Source organism: Lepisosteus platostomus, chromosome 2 (genome assembly GCF_059453375.1).
Source record: "Lepisosteus platostomus isolate fLepPlt1 chromosome 2, fLepPlt1.hap1, whole genome shotgun sequence".
Taxonomy (NCBI): Eukaryota; Metazoa; Chordata; class Actinopteri; order Semionotiformes; family Lepisosteidae; genus Lepisosteus; species Lepisosteus platostomus.
In genome coordinates, this window is record NC_142612.1 from 37,255,335 (window position 1) to 37,274,259 (window position 18,925).

Genomic DNA, 18,925 nt, shown 5'->3' on the forward strand with positions numbered 1-18,925 from the left:
TGCAGAAAGTGTCAAAACGTAATTTTCAGCAGAAATAAACATGTTTCTGCAAGTTTGGTCAACCCCATGTAAGTTATGGGGCAGTAACAGCACACTTTTGAAAACGTGTTTTTCAGCCCGAAATAAACGCGTTTTTTCAGACAACTGAATCCCTATGTAACTGCAAGGCTCAAAAGAGCCCACACACTCAGCTCTTAACCCCAGTGTGCAGAAAGTGTCAAAACGTGATTTTCAGCAGAAATAAACATGTTTCTGCAAGTTTGGTCAACCCCATGTAAGTTATGGGGCAGTAACAGCACACTTTTGAAAACGTGTTTTTCAGCCCGAAATAAACGCGTTTTTTCAGACAACTGAATCCCTATGTAACTGCAAGACTCAGAAGAGCCCACACACTCAGCTCTTAACCCCAGTGTGCAGAAAGTGTCAAAACGTGTTTTTCAGCAGAAATAAACATGTTTCTGCAAGTTTGGTCACCCCCATGTAAGTTATGGGGCAGTAACAGCACACTTTTGAAAACGTGTTTTTCAGCCCGAAATAAACGCGTTTTTTCAGACAACTGAATCCCTTTGTAACTGCAAGGCTCAAAAGAGCCCACACACTCAGCTCTTAACCCCAGTGTGCAGAAAGTGTCAAAACATGATTTTCAGCAGAAATAAACATGTTTCTGCAAGTTTGGTCACCCCCATGTAAGTTATGGGGCAGTAACAGCACACTTTTGAAAACGTGTTTTTCAGCCCGAAATAAACGCGTTTTTTCAGACAACTGAATCCCTATGTAACTGCAAGACTCAGAAGAGCCCACACACTCAGCTCTTAACCCCAGTGTGCAGAAAGTGTCAAAACATGATTTTCAGCAGAAATAAACATGTTTCTGCAAGTTTGGTCACCCCCATGTAAGTTATGGGGCAGTAACAGCACACTTTTGAAAACGTGTTTTTCAGCCCGAAATAAACGCGTTTTTTCAGACAACTGAATCCCTATGTAACTGCAAGACTCAGTAGAGCCCACACACTCAGCTCTTAACCCCAGTGTGCAGAAAGTGTCAAAACGTGATTTTCAGCAGAAATAAACATGTTTCTGCAAGTTTGGTCAACCCCATGTAAGTTATGGGGCAGTAACAGCACACTTTTGAAAACGTGTTTTTCAGCCCGAAATAAACGCGTTTTTTCAGACAACTGAATCCCTATGTAACTGCAAGGCTCAAAAGAGCCCACACACTCAGCTCTTAAACCCAGTGTGCAGAAAGTGTCAAAACGTGTTTTTCAGCAGAAATAAACATGTTTCTGCAAGTTTGGTCACCCCCATGTAAGTTATGGTGCAGTAACAGCACACTTTTGAAAACGTGTTTTTCAGCCCGAAATAAACACGTTTTTTCAGACAACTGAATCCCTATGTAACTGCAAGGCTCAAAAGAGCCCACACACTCAGCTCTTAACCCCAGTGTGCAGAAAGTGTCAAAACGTGTTTTTCAGCAGAAATAAACATGTTTCTGCAAGTTTGGTCACCCCCATGTAAGTTATGGGGAAGTAACAGCACACTTTTGAAAACGTGTTTTTCAGCCCGAAATAAACGCGTTTTTTCAGACAACTGAATCCCTATGTAACTGCAAGACTCAGTAGAGCCCACACACTCAGCTCTTAACCCCAGTGTGCAGAAAGTGTCAAAACGTGATTTTCAGCAGAAATAAACATGTTTCTGCAAGTTTGGTCAACCCCATGTAAGTTATGGGGCAGTAACAGCACACTTTTGAAAACGTGTTTTTCAGCCCGAAATAAACGCGTTTTTTCAGACAACTGAATCCCTATGTAACTGCAAGACTCAGAAGAGCCCACACACTCAGCTCTTAACCCCAGTGTGCAGAAAGTGTCAAAACGTGTTTTTCAGCAGAAATAAACATGTTTCTGCAAGTTTGGTCACCCCCATGTAAGTTATGGGGCAGTAACAGAACACTTTTGAAAACGTGTTTTTCAGCCCGAAATAAACGCGTTTTTTCAGACAACTGAATCCCTATGTAACTGCAAGGCTCAAAAGAGCCCACACACTCAGCTCTTAACCCCAGTGTGCAGAAAGTGTCAAAACGTGATTTTCAGCAGAAATAAACATGTTTCTGCAAGTTTGGTCAACCCCATGTAAGTTATGGGGCAGTAACAGCACACTTTTGAAAACGTGTTTTTCAGCCCGAAATAAACGCGTTTTTTCAGACAACTAAATCCCTATGTAACTGCAAGACTCAGAAGAGCCCACACACTCAGCTCTTAACCCCAGTGTGCAGAAAGTGTCAAAACGTGTTTTTCAGCAGAAATAAACATGTTTCTGCAAGTTTGGTCACCCCCATGTAAGTTATGGGGCAGTAACAGCACACTTTTGAAAACGTGTTTTTCAGCCCGAAATAAACGCGTTTTTTCAGACAACTGAATCCCTTTGTAACTGCAAGGCTCAAAAGAGCCCACACACTCAGCTCTTAACCCCAGTGTGCAGAAAGTGTCAAAACATGATTTTCAGCAGAAATAAACATGTTTCTGCAAGTTTGGTCACCCCCATGTAAGTTATGGGGCAGTAACAGCACACTTTTGAAAACGTGTTTTTCAGCCCGAAATAAACGCGTTTTTTCAGACAACTGAATCCCTATGTAACTGCAAGACTCAGAAGAGCCCACACACTCAGCTCTTAACCCCAGTGTGCAGAAAGTGTCAAAACATGATTTTCAGCAGAAATAAACATGTTTCTGCAAGTTTGGTCACCCCCATGTAAGTTATGGGGCAGTAACAGCACACTTTTGAAAACGTGTTTTTCAGCCCGAAATAAACGCGTTTTCTCAGACAACTGAATCCCTATGTAACTGCAAGACTCAGAAGAGCCCACACACTCAGCTCTTAACTCCAGTGTGCAGAAAGTGTCAAAACGTGTTTTTCAGCAGAAATAAACATGTTTCTGCAAGTTTGGTCAACCCCATGTAAGTTATGGGGAAGTAACAGCACACTTTTGAAAACGTGTTTTTCAGCCCGAAATAAACGCGTTTTTTCAGACAACTGAATCCCTATGTAACTGCAAGACTCAGTAGAGCCCACACACTCAGCTCTTAACCCCAGTGTGCAGAAAGTGTCAAAACGTGATTTTCAGCAGAAATAAACATGTTTCTGCAAGTTTGGTCAACCCCATGTAAGTTATGGGGCAGTAACAGCACACTTTTGAAAACGTGTTTTTCAGCCCGAAATAAACGCGTTTTTTCAGACAACTGAATCCCTATGTAACTGCAAGACTCAGAAGAGCCCACACACTCAGCTCTTAACCCCAGTGTGCAGAAAGTGTCAAAACGTGATTTTCAGCAGAAATAAACATGTTTCTGCAAGTTTGGTCAACCCCATGTAAGTTATGGGGCAGTAACAGCACACTTTTGAAAACGTGTTTTTCAGCCCGAAATAAACGCGTTTTTTCAGACAACTGAATCCCTATGTAACTGCAAGACTCAGAAGAGCCCACACACTCAGCTCTTAACCCCAGTGTGCAGAAAGTGTCAAAACGTGTTTTTCAGCAGAAATAAACATGTTTCTGCAAGTTTGGTCACCCCCATGTAAGTTATGGGGCAGTAACAGAACACTTTTGAAAACGTGTTTTTCAGCCCGAAATAAACGCGTTTTTTCAGACAACTGAATCCCTATGTAACTGCAAGGCTCAAAAGAGCCCACACACTCAGCTCTTAACCCCAGTGTGCAGAAAGTGTCAAAACGTGATTTTCAGCAGAAATAAACATGTTTCTGCAAGTTTGGTCAACCCCATGTAAGTTATGGGGCAGTAACAGCACACTTTTGAAAACGTGTTTTTCAGCCCGAAATAAACGCGTTTTTTCAGACAACTGAATCCCTATGTAACTGCAAGACTCAGAAGAGCCCACACACTCAGCTCTTAACCCCAGTGTGCAGAAAGTGTCAAAACGTGTTTTTCAGCAGAAATAAACATGTTTCTGCAAGTTTGGTCACCCCCATGTAAGTTATGGTGCAGTAACAGCACACTTTTGAAAACGTGTTTTTCAGCCCGAAATAAACACGTTTTTTCAGACAATTGAATCCCTATGTAACTGCAAGGCTCAAAAGAGCCCACACACTCAGCTCTTAACCCCAGTGTGCAGAAAGTGTCAAAACGTGTTTTTCAGCAGAAATAAACATGTTTCTGCAAGTTTGGTCAACCCCATGTAAGTTATGGGGAAGTAACAGCACACTTTTGAAAACGTGTTTTTCAGCCCGAAATAAACGCGTTTTTTCAGACAACTGAATCCCTATGTAACTGCAAGACTCAGTAGAGCCCACACACTCAGCTCTTAACCCCAGTGTGCAGAAAGTGTCAAAACGTGATTATCAGCAGAAATAAACATGTTTCTGCAAGTTTGGTCAACCCCATGTAAGTTATGGGGCAGTAACAGCACACTTTTGAAAACGTGTTTTTCAGCCCGAAATAAACGCGTTTTTTCAGACAACTGAATCCCTATGTAACTGCAAGACTCAGAAGAGCCCACACACTCAGCTCTTAACCCCAGTGTGCAGAAAGTGTCAAAACGTGTTTTTTCAGCAGAAATAAACATGTTTCTGCAAGTTTGGTCACCCCCATGTAAGTTATGGGGCAGTAACAGAACACTTTTGAAAACGTGTTTTTCAGCCCGAAATAAAACGCGTTTTTTTCAGACAACTGAATCCCTATGTAACTGCAAGGCTCAAAAGAGCCCACACACTCAGCTCTTAACCCCAATGTGCAGAAAGTGTCAAAACGTGATTTTCAGCAGAAATAAACATGTTTCTGCAAGTTTGGTCAACCCCATGTAAGTTATGGGGCAGTAACAGCACACTTTTGAAAACGTGTTTTTCAGCCCGAAATAAACGCGTTTTTTCAGACAACTGAATCCCTATGTAACTGCAAGACTCAGAAGAGCCCACACACTCAGCTCTTAACCCCATTGTGCAGAAAGTGTCAAAACGTGTTTTTCAGCAGAAATAAACATGTTTCTGCAAGTTTGGTCACCCCCATGTAAGTTATGGGGCAGTAACAGCACACTTTTGAAAACGTGTTTTTCAGCCCGAAATAAACGCGTTTTTTCAGACAACTGAATCCCTTTGTAACTGCAAGGCTCAAAAGAGCCCACACACTCAGCTCTTAACCCCAGTGTGCAGAAAGTGTCAAAACATGATTTTCAGCAGAAATAAACATGTTTCTGCAAGTTTGGTCACCCCCATGTAAGTTATGGGGCAGTAACAGCACACTTTTGAAAACGTGTTTTTCAGCCCGAAATAAACGCGTTTTTTCAGACAACTGAATCCCTATGTAACTGCAAGACTCAGAAGAGCCCACACACTCAGCTCTTAACCCCAGTGTGCAGAAAGTGTCAAAACGTGTTTTTCAGCAGAAATAAACATGTTTCTGCAAGTTTGGTCAACCCCATGTAAGTTATGGGGCAGTAACAGCACACTTTTGAAAACGTGTTTTTCAGCCCGAAATAAACGCGTTTTTTCAGACAACTGAATCCCTTTGTAACTGCAAGGCTCAAAAGAGCCCACACACTCAGCTCTTAACCCCAGTGTGCAGAAAGTGTCAAAACATGATTTTCAGCAGAAATAAACATGTTTCTGCAAGTTTGGTCACCCCCATGTAAGTTATGGGGCAGTAACAGCACACTTTTGAAAACGTGTTTTTCAGCCCGAAATAAACGCGTTTTTTCAGACAACTGAATCCCTATGTAACTGCAAGACTCAAAAGAGCCCACACACTCAGCTCTTAACCCCAGTGTGCAGAAAGTGTCAAAACGTGTTTTTCAGCAGAAATAAACATGTTTCTGCAAGTTTGGTCACCCCCATGTAAGTTATGGTGCAGTAACAGCACACTTTTGAAAACGTGTTTTTCAGCCCGAAATAAACACGTTTTTTCAGACAACTGAATCCCTATGTAACTGCATGGCTCAAAAGAGCCCACACACTCAGCTCTTAACCCCAGTGTGCAGAAAGTGTCAAAACGTGTTTTTGAGCAGAAATAAACATGTTTCTGCAAGTTTGGTCACCCCCATGTAAGTTATGGGGAAGTAACAGCACACTTTTGAAAACGTGTTTTTCAGCCCGAAATAAACGCGTTTTTTCAGACAACTGAATCCCTATGTAACTGCAAGACTCAGTAGAGCCCACACACTCAGCTCTTAACCCCAGTGTGCAGAAAGTGTCAAAACGTGATTTTCAGCAGAAATAAACATGTTTCTGCAAGTTTGGTCAACCCCATGTAAGTTATGGGGCAGTAACAGCACACTTTTGAAAACGTGTTTTTCAGCCCGAAATAAACGCGTTTTTTCAGACAACTGAATCCCTATGTAACTGCAAGACTCAGAAGAGCCCACACACTCAGCTCTTAACCCCAGTGTGCAGAAAGTGTCAAAACGTGTTTTTCAGCAGAAATAAACATGTTTCTGCAAGTTTGGTCACCCCCATGTAAGTTATGGGGCAGTAACAGCACACTTTTGAAAACGTGTTTTTCAGCCCGAAATAAACGCGTTTTTTCAGACAACTGAATCCCTATGTAACTGCAAGACTCAGTAGAGCCCACACACTCAGCTCTTAACCCCAGTGTGCAGAAAGTGTCAAAACGTGATTTTCAGCAGAAATAAACATGTTTCTGCAAGTTTGGTCAACCCCATGTAAGTTATGGGGCAGTAAAAGCACACTTTTGAAAACGTGTTTTTCAGCCCGAAATAAACGCGTTTTTTCAGACAACTGAATCCCTATGTAACTGCAAGACTCAGAAGAGCCCACACACTCAGCTCTTAACCCCAGTGTGCAGAAAGTGTCAAAACGTGTTTTTCAGCAGAAATAAACATGTTTCTGCAAGTTTGGTCACCCCCATGTAAGTTATGGGGCAGTAACAGAACACTTTTGAAAACGTGTTTTTCAGCCCGAAATAAACGCGTTTTTTCAGACAACTGAATCCCTATGTAACTGCAAGGCTCAAAAGAGCCCACACACTCAGCTCTTAACCCCAGTGTGCAGAAAGTGTCAAAACGTGATTTTCAGCAGAAATAAACATGTTTCTGCAAGTTTGGTCAACCCCATGTAAGTTATGGGGCAGTAACAGCACACTTTTGAAAACGTGTTTTTCAGCCCGAAATAAACGCGTTTTTTCAGACAACTGAATCCCTATGTAACTGCAAGACTCAGAAGAGCCCACACACTCAGCTCTTAACCCCAGTGTGCAGAAAGTGTCAAAACGTATTTTTCAGCAGAAATAAACATGTTTCTGCAAGTTTGGTCACCCCCATGTAAGTTATGGTGCAGTAACAGCACACTTTTGAAAACGTGTTTTTCAGCCCGAAATAAACACGTTTTTTCAGACAACTGAATCCCTAGGTAACTGCAAGGCTCAAAAGAGCCCACACACTCAGCTCTTAACCCCAGTGTGCAGAAAGTGTCAAAACGTGTTTTTCAGCAGAAATAAACATGTTTCTGCAAGTTTGGTCACCCCCATGTAAGTTATGGTGCAGTAACAGCACACTTTTGAAAACGTGTTTTTCAGCCCGAAATAAACAAGTTTTTTCAGACAATTGAATCCCTATGTAACTGCAAGGCTCAAAAGAGCCCACACACTCAGCTCTTAACCCCAGTGTGCAGAAAGTGTCAAAACGTGTTTTTCAGCAGAAATAAACATGTTTCTGCAAGTTTGGTCAACCCCATGTAAGTTATGGGGAAGTAACAGCACACTTTTGAAAACGTGTTTTTCAGCCCGAAATAAACGCGTTTTTTCAGACAACTGAATCCCTATGTAACTGCAAGACTCAGTAGAGCCCACACACTCAGCTCTTAACCCCAGTGTGCAGAAAGTGTCAAAACGTGATTTTCAGCAGAAATAAACATGTTTCTGCAAGTTTGGTCAACCCCATGTAAGTTATGGGGCAGTAACAGCACACTTTTGAAAACGTGTTTTTCAGCCCGAAATAAACGCGTTTTTTCAGACAACTGAATCCCTATGTAACTGCAAGACTCAGAAGAGCCCACACACTCAGCTCTTAACCCCAGTGTGCAGAAAGTGTCAAAACGTGTTTTTTCAGCAGAAATAAACATGTTTCTGCAAGTTTGGTCACCCCCATGTAAGTTATGGGGCAGTAACAGAACACTTTTGAAAACGTGTTTTTCAGCCCGAAATAAACGCGTTTTTTTCAGACAACTGAATCCCTATGTAACTGCAAGGCTCAAAAGAGCCCACACACTCAGCTCTTAACCCCAGTGTGCAGAAAGTGTCAAAACGTGATTTTCAGCAGAAATAAACATGTTTCTGCAAGTTTGGTCAACCCCATGTAAGTTATGGGGCAGTAACAGCACACTTTTGAAAACGTGTTTTTCAGCCCGAAATAAACGCGTTTTTTCAGACAACTGAATCCCTATGTAACTGCAAGACTCAGAAGAGCCCACACACTCAGCTCTTAACCCCATTGTGCAGAAAGTGTCAAAACGTGTTTTTCAGCAGAAATAAACATGTTTCTGCAAGTTTGGTCACCCCCATGTAAGTTATGGGGCAGTAACAGCACACTTTTGAAAACGTGTTTTTCAGCCCGAAATAAACGCGTTTTTTCAGACAACTGAATCCCTTTGTAACTGCAAGGCTCAAAAGAGCCCACACACTCAGCTCTTAACCCCAGTGTGCAGAAAGTGTCAAAACATGATTTTCAGCAGAAATAAACATGTTTCTGCAAGTTTGGTCACCCCCATGTAAGTTATGGGGCAGTAACAGCACACTTTTGAAAACGTGTTTTTCAGCCCGAAATAAACGCGTTTTTTCAGACAACTGAATCCCTATGTAACTGCAAGACTCAGAAGAGCCCACACACTCAGCTCTTAACCCCAGTGTGCAGAAAGTGTCAAAACGTGTTTTTCAGCAGAAATAAACATGTTTCTGCAAGTTTGGTCACCCCCATGTAAGTTATGGGGCAGTAACAGCACACTTTTGAAAACGTGTTTTTCAGCCCGAAATAAACGCGTTTTTTCAGACAACTGAATCCCTTTGTAACTGCAAGGCTCAAAAGAGCCCACACACTCAGCTCTTAACCCCAGTGTGCAGAAAGTGTCAAAACATGATTTTCAGCAGAAATAAACATGTTTCTGCAAGTTTGGTCACCCCCATGTAAGTTATGGGGCAGTAACAGCACACTTTTGAAAACGTGTTTTTCAGCCCGAAATAAACGCGTTTTTTCAGACAACTGAATCCCTATGTAACTGCAAGACTCAGAAGAGCCCACACACTCAGCTCTTAACCCCAGTGTGCAGAAAGTGTCAAAACATGATTTTCAGCAGAAATAAACATGTTTCTGCAAGTTTGGTCACCCCCATGTAAGTTATGGGGCAGTAACAGCACACTTTTGAAAACGTGTTTTTCAGCCCGAAATAAACGCGTTTTTTCAGACAACTGAATCCCTATGTAACTGCAAGGCTCAAAAGAGCCCACACACTCAGCTCTTAACCCCAGTGTGCAGAAAGTGTCAAAACGTGTTTTTCAGCAGAAATAAACATGTTTCTGCAAGTTTGGTCACCCCCATGTAAGTTATGGTGCAGTAACAGCACACTTTTGAAAACGTGTTTTTCAGCCCGAAATAAACACGTTTTTTCAGACAACTGAATCCCTATGTAACTGCAAGGCTCAAAAGAGCCCACACACTCAGCTCTTAACCCCAGTGTGCAGAAAGTGTCAAAACGTGTTTTTGAGCAGAAATAAACATGTTTCTGCAAGTTTGGTCACCCCCATGTAAGTTATGGGGAAGTAACAGCACACTTTTGAAAACGTGTTTTTCAGCCCGAAATAAACGCGTTTTTTCAGACAACTGAATCCCTATGTAACTGCAAGACTCAGTAGAGCCCACACACTCAGCTCTTAACCCCAGTGTGCAGAAAGTGTCAAAACGTGATTTTCAGCAGAAATAAACATGTTTCTGCAAGTTTGGTCAACCCCATGTAAGTTATGGGGCAGTAACAGCACACTTTTGAAAACGTGTTTTTCAGCCCGAAATAAACGCGTTTTTTCAGACAACTGAATCCCTATGTAACTGCAAGACTCAGAAGAGCCCACACACTCAGCTCTTAACCCCAGTGTGCAGAAAGTGTCAAAACGTGTTTTTCAGCAGAAATAAACATGTTTCTGCAAGTTTGGTCACCCCCATGTAAGTTATGGGGCAGTAACAGAACACTTTTGAAAACGTGTTTTTCAGCCCGAAATAAACGCGTTTTTTCAGACAACTGAATCCCTATGTAACTGCAAGGCTCAAAAGAGCCCACACACTCAGCTCTTAACCCCAGTGTGCAGAAAGTGTCAAAACGTTATTTTCAGCAGAAATAAACATGTTTCTGCAAGTTTGGTCAACCCCATGTAAGTTATGGGGCAGTAACAGCACACTTTTGAAAACGTGTTTTTCAGCCCGAAATAAACGCGTTTTTTCAGACAACTGAATCCCTATGTAACTGCAAGACTCAGAAGAGCCCACACACTCAGCTCTTAACCCCAGTGTGCAGAAAGTGTCAAAACGTGTTTTTCAGCAGAAATAAACATGTTTCTGCAAGTTTGGTCACCCCCATGTAAGTTATGGGGCAGTAACAGAACACTTTTGAAAACGTGTTTTTCAGCCCGAAATAAACGCGTTTTTTCAGACAACTGAATCCCTATGTAACTGCAAGGCTCAAAAGAGCCCACACACTCAGCTCTTAACCCCAGTGTGCAGAAAGTGTCAAAACGTGATTTTCAGCAGAAATAAACATGTTTCTGCAAGTTTGGTCAACCCCATGTAAGTTATGGGGCAGTAACAGCACACTTTTGAAAACGTGTTTTTCAGCAAGAAATAAACGCGTTTTTTCAGACAACTGAATCCCTATGTAACTGCAAGGCTCAAAAGAGCCCACACACTCAGCTCTTAACCCCAGTGTGCAGAAAGTGTCAAAACGTGTTTTTCAGCAGAAATAAACATGTTTCTGCAAGTTTGGTCACCCCCATGTAAGTTATGGGGCAGTAACAGAACACTTTTGAAAACGTGTTTTTCAGCCCGAAATAAACGCGTTTTTTCAGACAACTGAATCCCTATGTAACTGCAAGGCTCAAAAGAGCCCACACACTCAGCTCTTAACCCCAGTGTGCAGAAAGTGTCAAAACGTGATTTTCAGCAGAAATAAACATGTTTCTGCAAGTTTGGTCAACCCCATGTAAGTTATGGGGCAGTAACAGCACACTTTTGAAAACGTGTTTTTCAGCCCGAAATAAACGCGTTTTTTCAGACAACTGAATCCCTATGTAACTGCAAGGCTCAAAAGAGCCCACACACTCAGCTCTTAACCCCAGTGTGCAGAAAGTGTCAAAACGTGTTTTTCAGCAGAAATAAACATGTTTCTGCAAGTTTGGTCACCCCCATGTAAGTTATGGTGCAGTAACAGCACACTTTTGAAAACGTGTTTTTCAGCCCGAAATAAACACGTTTTTTCAGACAACTGAATCCCTATGTAACTGCAAGGCTCAAAAGAGCCCACACACTCAGCTCTTAACCCCAGTGTGCAGAAAGTGTCAAAACGTGTTTTTCAGCAGAAATAAACATGTTTCTGCAAGTTTGGTCACCCCCATGTAAGTTATGGGGAAGTAACAGCACGCTTTTGAAAACGTGTTTTTCAGCCCGAAATAAACGCGTTTTTTCAGACAACTGAATCCCTATGTAACTGCAAGACTCAGAAGAGCCCACACACTCAGCTCTTAACCCCAGTGTGCAGAAAGTGTCAAAACGTGTTTTTCAGCAGAAATAAACATGTTTCTGCAAGTTTGGTCACCCCCATGTAAGTTATGGGGCAGTAACAGCACACTTTTGAAAACGTGTTTTTCAGCCCGAAATAAACGCGTTTTTTCAGACAACTGAATCCCTTTGTAACTGCAAGGCTCAAAAGAGCCCACACACTCAGCTCTTAACCCCAGTGTGCAGAAAGTGTCAAAACATGATTTTCAGCAGAAATAAACATGTTTCTGCAAGTTTGGTCACCCCCATGTAAGTTATGGGGCAGTAACAGCACACTTTTGAAAACGTGTTTTTCAGCCCGAAATAAACGCGTTTTTTCAGACAACTGAATCCCTATGTAACTGCAAGACTCAGAAGAGCCCACACACTCAGCTCTTAACCCCAGTGTGCAGAAAGTGTCAAAACATGATTTTCAGCAGAAATAAACATGTTTCTGCAAGTTTGGTCACCCCCATGTAAGTTATGGGGCAGTAACAGCACACTTTTGAAAACGTGTTTTTCAGCCCGAAATAAACGCGTTTTTTCAGACAGCTGTATCCCTATGTAACTGCAAGACTCAGTAGAGCCCACACACTCAGCTCTTAACCCCAGTGTGCAGAAAGTGTCAAAACGTGATTTTCAGCAGAAATAAACATGTTTCTGCAAGTTTGGTCAACCCCATGTAAGTTATGGGGCAGTAACAGCACACTTTTGAAAACGTGTTTTTCAGCCCGAAATAAACGCGTTTTTTCAGACAACTGAATCCCTATGTAACTGCAAGGCTCAAAAGAGCCCACACACTCAGCTCTTAAACCCAGTGTGCAGAAAGTGTCAAAACATGATTTTCAGCAGAAATAAACATGTTTCTGCAAGTTTGGTCACCCCCATGTAAGTTATGGGGCAGTAACAGCACACTTTTGAAAACGTGTTTTTCAGCCCGAAATAAACGCGTTTTTTCAGACAACTGAATCCCTATGTAACTGCAAGACTCAGAAGAGCCCACACACTCAGCTCTTAACCCCAGTGTGCAGAAAGTGTCAAAACATGATTTTCAGCAGAAATAAACATGTTTCTGCAAGTTTGGTCACCCCCATGTAAGTTATGGGGCAGTAACAGCACACTTTTGAAAACGTGTTTTTCAGCCCGAAATAAACGCGTTTTTTCAGACAACTGAATCCCTTTGTAACTGCAAGGCTCAAAAGAGCCCACACACTCAGCTCTTAACCCCAGTGTGCAGAAAGTGTCAAAACATGATTTTCAGCAGAAATAAACATGTTTCTGCAAGTTTGGTCACCCCCATGTAAGTTATGGGGCAGTAACAGCACACTTTTGAAAACGTGTTTTTCAGCCCGAAATAAACGCGTTTTTTCAGACAACTGAATCCCTATGTAACTGCAAGACTCAGAAGAGCCCACACACTCAGCTCTTAACCCCAGTGTGCAGAAAGTGTCAAAATATGATTTTCAGCAGAAATAAACATGTTTCTGCAAGTTTGGTCACCCCCATGTAAGTTATGGGGCAGTAACAGCACACTTTTGAAAACGTGTTTTTCAGCCCGAAATAAACGCGTTTTTTCAGACAACTGAATCCCTATGTAACTGCAAGGCTCAAAAGAGCCCACACACTCAGCTCTTAACCCCAGTGTGCAGAAAGTGTCAAAACGTGTTTTTCAGCAGAAATAAACATGTTTCTGCAAGTTTGGTCACCCCCATGTAAGTTATGGTGCAGTAACAGCACACTTTTGAAAACGTGTTTTTCGGCCCGAAATAAACACGTTTTTTCAGACAACTGAATCCCTATGTAACTGCAAGGCTCAAAAGAGCCCACACACTCAGCTCTTAACCCCAGTGTGCAGAAAGTGTCGAAACGTGTTTTTCAGCAGAAATAAACATGTTTCTGCAAGTTTGGTCACCCCCATGTAAGTTATGGGGAAGTAACAGCACACTTTTGAAAACGTGTTTTTCAGCCCGAAATAAACGCGTTTTTTCAGACAACTGAATCCCTATGTAACTGCAAGACTCAGTAGAGCCCACACACTCAGCTCTTAACCCCAGTGTGCAGAAAGTGTCAAAACGTGATTTTCAGCAGAAATAAACATGTTTCTGCAAGTTTGGTCAACCCCATGTAAGTTATGGGGCAGTAACAGCACACTTTTGAAAACGTGTTTTTCAGCCCGAAATAAACGCGTTTTTTCAGACAACTGAATCCCTATGTAACTGCAAGACTCAGAAGAGCCCACACACTCAGCTCTTAACCCCAGTGTGCAGAAAGTGTCAAAACGTGTTTTTCAGCAGAAATAAACATGTTTCTGCAAGTTTGGTCACCCCCATGTAAGTTATGGTGCAGTAACAGCACACTTTTGAAAACGTGTTTTTCGGCCCGAAATAAACACGTTTTTTCAGACAACTGAATCCCTATGTAACTGCAAGGCTCAAAAGAGCCCACACACTCAGCTCTTAACCCCAGTGTGCAGAAAGTGTCGAAACGTGTTTTTCAGCAGAAATAAACATGTTTCTGCAAGTTTGGTCACCCCCATGTAAGTTATGGGGAAGTAACAGCACACTTTTGAAAACGTGTTTTTCAGCCCGAAATAAACGCGTTTTTTCAGACAACTGAATCCCTATGTAACTGCAAGACTCAGTAGAGCCCACACACTCAGCTCTTAACCCCAGTGTGCAGAAAGTGTCAAAACGTGATTTTCAGCAGAAATAAACATGTTTCTGCAAGTTTGGTCAACCCCATGTAAGTTATGGGGCAGTAACAGCACACTTTTGAAAACGTGTTTTTCAGCCCGAAATAAACGCGTTTTTTCAGACAACTGAATCCCTATGTAACTGCAAGACTCAGAAGAGCCCACACACTCAGCTCTTAACCCCAGTGTGCAGAAAGTGTCAAAACGTGTTTTTCAGCAGAAATAAACATGTTTCTGCAAGTTTGGTCACCCCCATGTAAGTTATGGGGCAGTAACAGAACACTTTTGAAAACGTGTTTTTCAGCCCGAAATAAACGCGTTTTTTCAGACAACTGAATCCCTATGTAACTGCAAGGCTCAAAAGAGCCCACACACTCAGCTCTTAACCCCAGTGTGCAGAAAGTGTCAAAACGTGATTTTCAGCAGAAATAAACATGTTTCTGCAAGTTTGGTCAACCCCATGTAAGTTATGGGGCAGTAACAGCACACTTTTGAAAACGTGTTTTTCAGCCCGAAATAAACGCGTTTTTTCAGACAACTGAATCCCTATGTAACTGCAAGACTCAGAAGAGCCCACACACTCAGCTCTTAACCCCAGTGTGCAGAAAGTGTCAAAACGTGTTTTTCAGCAGAAATAAACATGTTTCTGCAAGTTTGGTCACCCCCATGTAAGTTATGGGGCAGTAACAGAACACTTTTGAAAACGTGTTTTTCAGCCCGAAATAAACGCGTTTTTTCAGACAACTGAATCCCTATGTAACTGCAAGGCTCAAAAGAGCCCACACACTCAGCTCTTAACCCCAGTGTGCAGAAAGTGTCAAAACGTGATTTTCAGCAGAAATAAACGTTTCTGCAAGTTTGGTCAACCCCATGTAAGTTATGGGGCAGTAACAGCACACTTTTGAAAACGTGTTTTTCAGCAAGAAATAAACGCGTTTTTTCAGACAACTGAATCCCTATGTAACTGCAAGGCTCAAAAGAGCCCACACACTCAGCTCTTAACCCCAGTGTGCAGAAAGTGTCAAAACGTGTTTTTCAGCAGAAATAAACATGTTTCTGCAAGTTTGGTCACCCCCATGTAAGTTATGGGGCAGTAACAGAACACTTTTGAAAACGTGTTTTTCAGCCCGAAATAAACGCGTTTTTTCAGACAACTGAATCCCTATGTAACTGCAAGGCTCAAAAGAGCCCACACACTCAGCTCTTAACCCCAGTGTGCAGAAAGTGTCAAAACGTGATTTTCAGCAGAAATAAACATGTTTCTGCAAGTTTGGTCAACCCCATGTAAGTTATGGGGCAGTAACAGCACACTTTTGAAAACGTGTTTTTCAGCCCGAAATAAACGCGTTTTTTCAGACAACTGAATCCCTATGTAACTGCAAGGCTCAAAAGAGCCCACACACTCAGCTCTTAACCCCAGTGTGCAGAAAGTGTCAAAACGTGTTTTTCAGCAGAAATAAACATGTTTCTGCAAGTTTGGTCACCCCCATGTAAGTTATGGTGCAGTAACAGCACACTTTTGAAAACGTGTTTTTCAGCCCGAAATAAACACGTTTTTTCAGACAACTGAATCCCTATGTAACTGCAAGGCTCAAAAGAGCCCACACACTCAGCTCTTAACCCCAGTGTGCAGAAAGTGTCAAAACGTGTTTTTCAGCAGAAATAAACATGTTTCTGCAAGTTTGGTCACCCCCATGTAAGTTATGGGGAAGTAACAGCACGCTTTTGAAAACGTGTTTTTCAGCCCGAAATAAACGCGTTTTTTCAGACAACTGAATCCCTTTGTAACTGCAAGGCTCAAAAGAGCCCACACACTCAGCTCTTAACCCCAGTGTGCAGAAAGTGTCAAAACGTGTTTTTCAGCAGAAATAAACATGTTTCTGCAAGTTTGGTCACCCCCATGTAAGTTATGGGGCAGTAACAGCACACTTTTGAAAACGTGTTTTTCAGCCCGAAATAAACGCGTTTTTTCAGACAACTGAATCCCTTTGTAACTGCAAGGCTCAAAAGAGCCCCATCACTCAGCTCTTAACCCCAGTGTGCAGAAAGTGTCAAAACGTGTTTTTCAGCAGAAATAAACATGTTTCTGCAAGTTTGGTCACCCCCATGTAAGTTATGGGGAAGTAACAGCACGCTTTTGAAAACGTGTTTTTCAGCCCGAAATAAACGCGTTTTTTCAGACAACTGAATCCCTATGTAACTGCAAGACTCAGAAGAGCCCACACACTCAGCTCTTAACCCCAGTGTGCAGAAAGTGTCAAAACATGATTTTCAGCAGAAATAAACATGTTTCTGCAAGTTTGGTCACCCCCATGTAAGTTATGGGGCAGTAACAGCACACTTTTGAAAACGTGTTTTTCAGCCCGAAATAAATGCGTTTTTTCAGACAACTGAATCCCTATGTAACTGCAAGACTCAGAAGAGCCCACACACTCAGCTCTTAACCCCAGTGTGCAGAAAGTGTCAAAACATGATTTTCAGCAGAAATAAACATGTTTCTGCAAGTTTGGTCACCCCCATGTAAGTTATGGGGCAGTAACAGCACACTTTTGAAAACGTGTTTTTCAGCCCGAAATAAACGCGTTTTTTCAGACAACTGAATCCCTATGTAACTGCAAGACTCAGAAGAGCCCACACACTCAGCTCTTAACTCCAGTGTGCAGAAAGTGTCAAAACGTGTTTTTCAGCAGAAATAAACATGTTTCTGCAAGTTTGGTCACCCCCATGTAAGTTATGGGGCAGTAACAGCACACTTTTGAAAACGTGTTTTTCAGCCCGAAATAAACGCGTTTTTTCAGACAACTGAATCCCTTTGTAACTGCAAGGCTCAGAAGAGCCCACACACTCAGCTCTTAACTCCAGTGTGCAGAAAGTGTCAAAACATGATTTTCAGCAGAAATAAACATGTTTCTGCAAGTTTGGTCACCCCCATGTAAGTTATGGGGCAGTAACAGCACACTTTTGAAAACGTGTTTTTCAGCCCGAAATAAACGCGTTTTTTCAGACAACTGAATCCCTATGTAACTGCAAGACTCAGAAGAGCCCACACACTCAGCTCTTAACCCCAGTGTGCAGAAAGTGTCAAAACGTATTTTTCAGCAGAAATAAACATGTTTCTGCAAGTTTGGTCACCCCCATGTAAGTTATGGTGCAGTAACAGCACACTTTTGAAAACGTGTTTTTCAGCCCGAAATAAACACGTTTTTTCAGACAACTGAATCCCTATGTAACTGCAAGGCTCAAAAGAGCCCACACACTCAGCTCTTAACCCCAGTGTGCAGAAAGTGTCAAAACGTGTTTTTCAGCAGAAATAAACATGTTTCTGCAAGTTTGGTCACCCCCATGTAAGTTATGGTGCAGTAACAGCACACTTTTGAAAACGTGTTTTTCAGCCCGAAATAAACACGTTTTTTCAGACAATTGAATCCCTATGTAACTGCAAGGCTCAAAAGAGCCCACACACTCAGCTCTTAACCCCAGTGTGCAGAAAGTGTCAAAACGTGTTTTTTCAGCAGAAATAAACATGTTTCTGCAAGTTTGGTCACCCCCATGTAAGTTATGGGGCAGTAACAGAACACTTTTGAAAACGTGTTTTTCAGCCCGAAATAAACGCGTTTTTTTCAGACAACTGAATCCCTATGTAACTGCAAGGCTCAAAAGAGCCCACACACTCAGCTCTTAACCCCAGTGTGCAGAAAGTGTCAAAACGTGATTTTCAGCAGAAAGAAACATGTTTCTGCAAGTTTGGTCAACCCCATGTAAGTTATGGGGCAGTAACAGCACACTTTTGAAAACGTGTTTTTCAGCCCGAAATAAACGCGTTTTTTCAGACAACTGAATCCCTATGTAACTGCAAGACTCAGAAGAGCCCACACACTCAGCTCTTAACCCCAGTGTGCAGAAAGTGTCAAAACGTGTTTTTTCAGCAGAAATAAACATGTTTCTGCAAGTTTGGTCACCCCCATGTAAGTTATGGGGCAGTAACAGAACACTTTTGAAAACGTGTTTTTCAGCCCGAAATAAACGCGTTTTTTTCAGACAACTGAATCCCTATGTAACTGCAAGGCTCAAAAGAGCCCACACACTCAGCTCTTAACCCCAGTGTGCAGAAAGTGTCAAAACGTGATTTTCAGCAGAAATAAACATGTTTCTGCAAGTTTGGTCAACCCCATGTAAGTTATGGGGCAGTAACAGCACACTTTTGAAAACGTGTTTTTCAGCCCGAAATAAACGCGTTTTTTCAGACAACTGAATCCCTATGTAACTGCAAGACTCAGAAGAGCCCACACACTCAGCTCTTAACCCCATTGTGCAGAAAGTGTCAAAACGTGTTTTTCAGCAGAAATAAACATGTTTCTGCAAGTTTGGTCACCCCCATGTAAGTTATGGGGCAGTAACAGCACACTTTTGAAAACGTGTTTTTCAGCCCGAAATAAACGCGTTTTTTCAGACAACTGAATCCCTTTGTAACTGCAAGGCTCA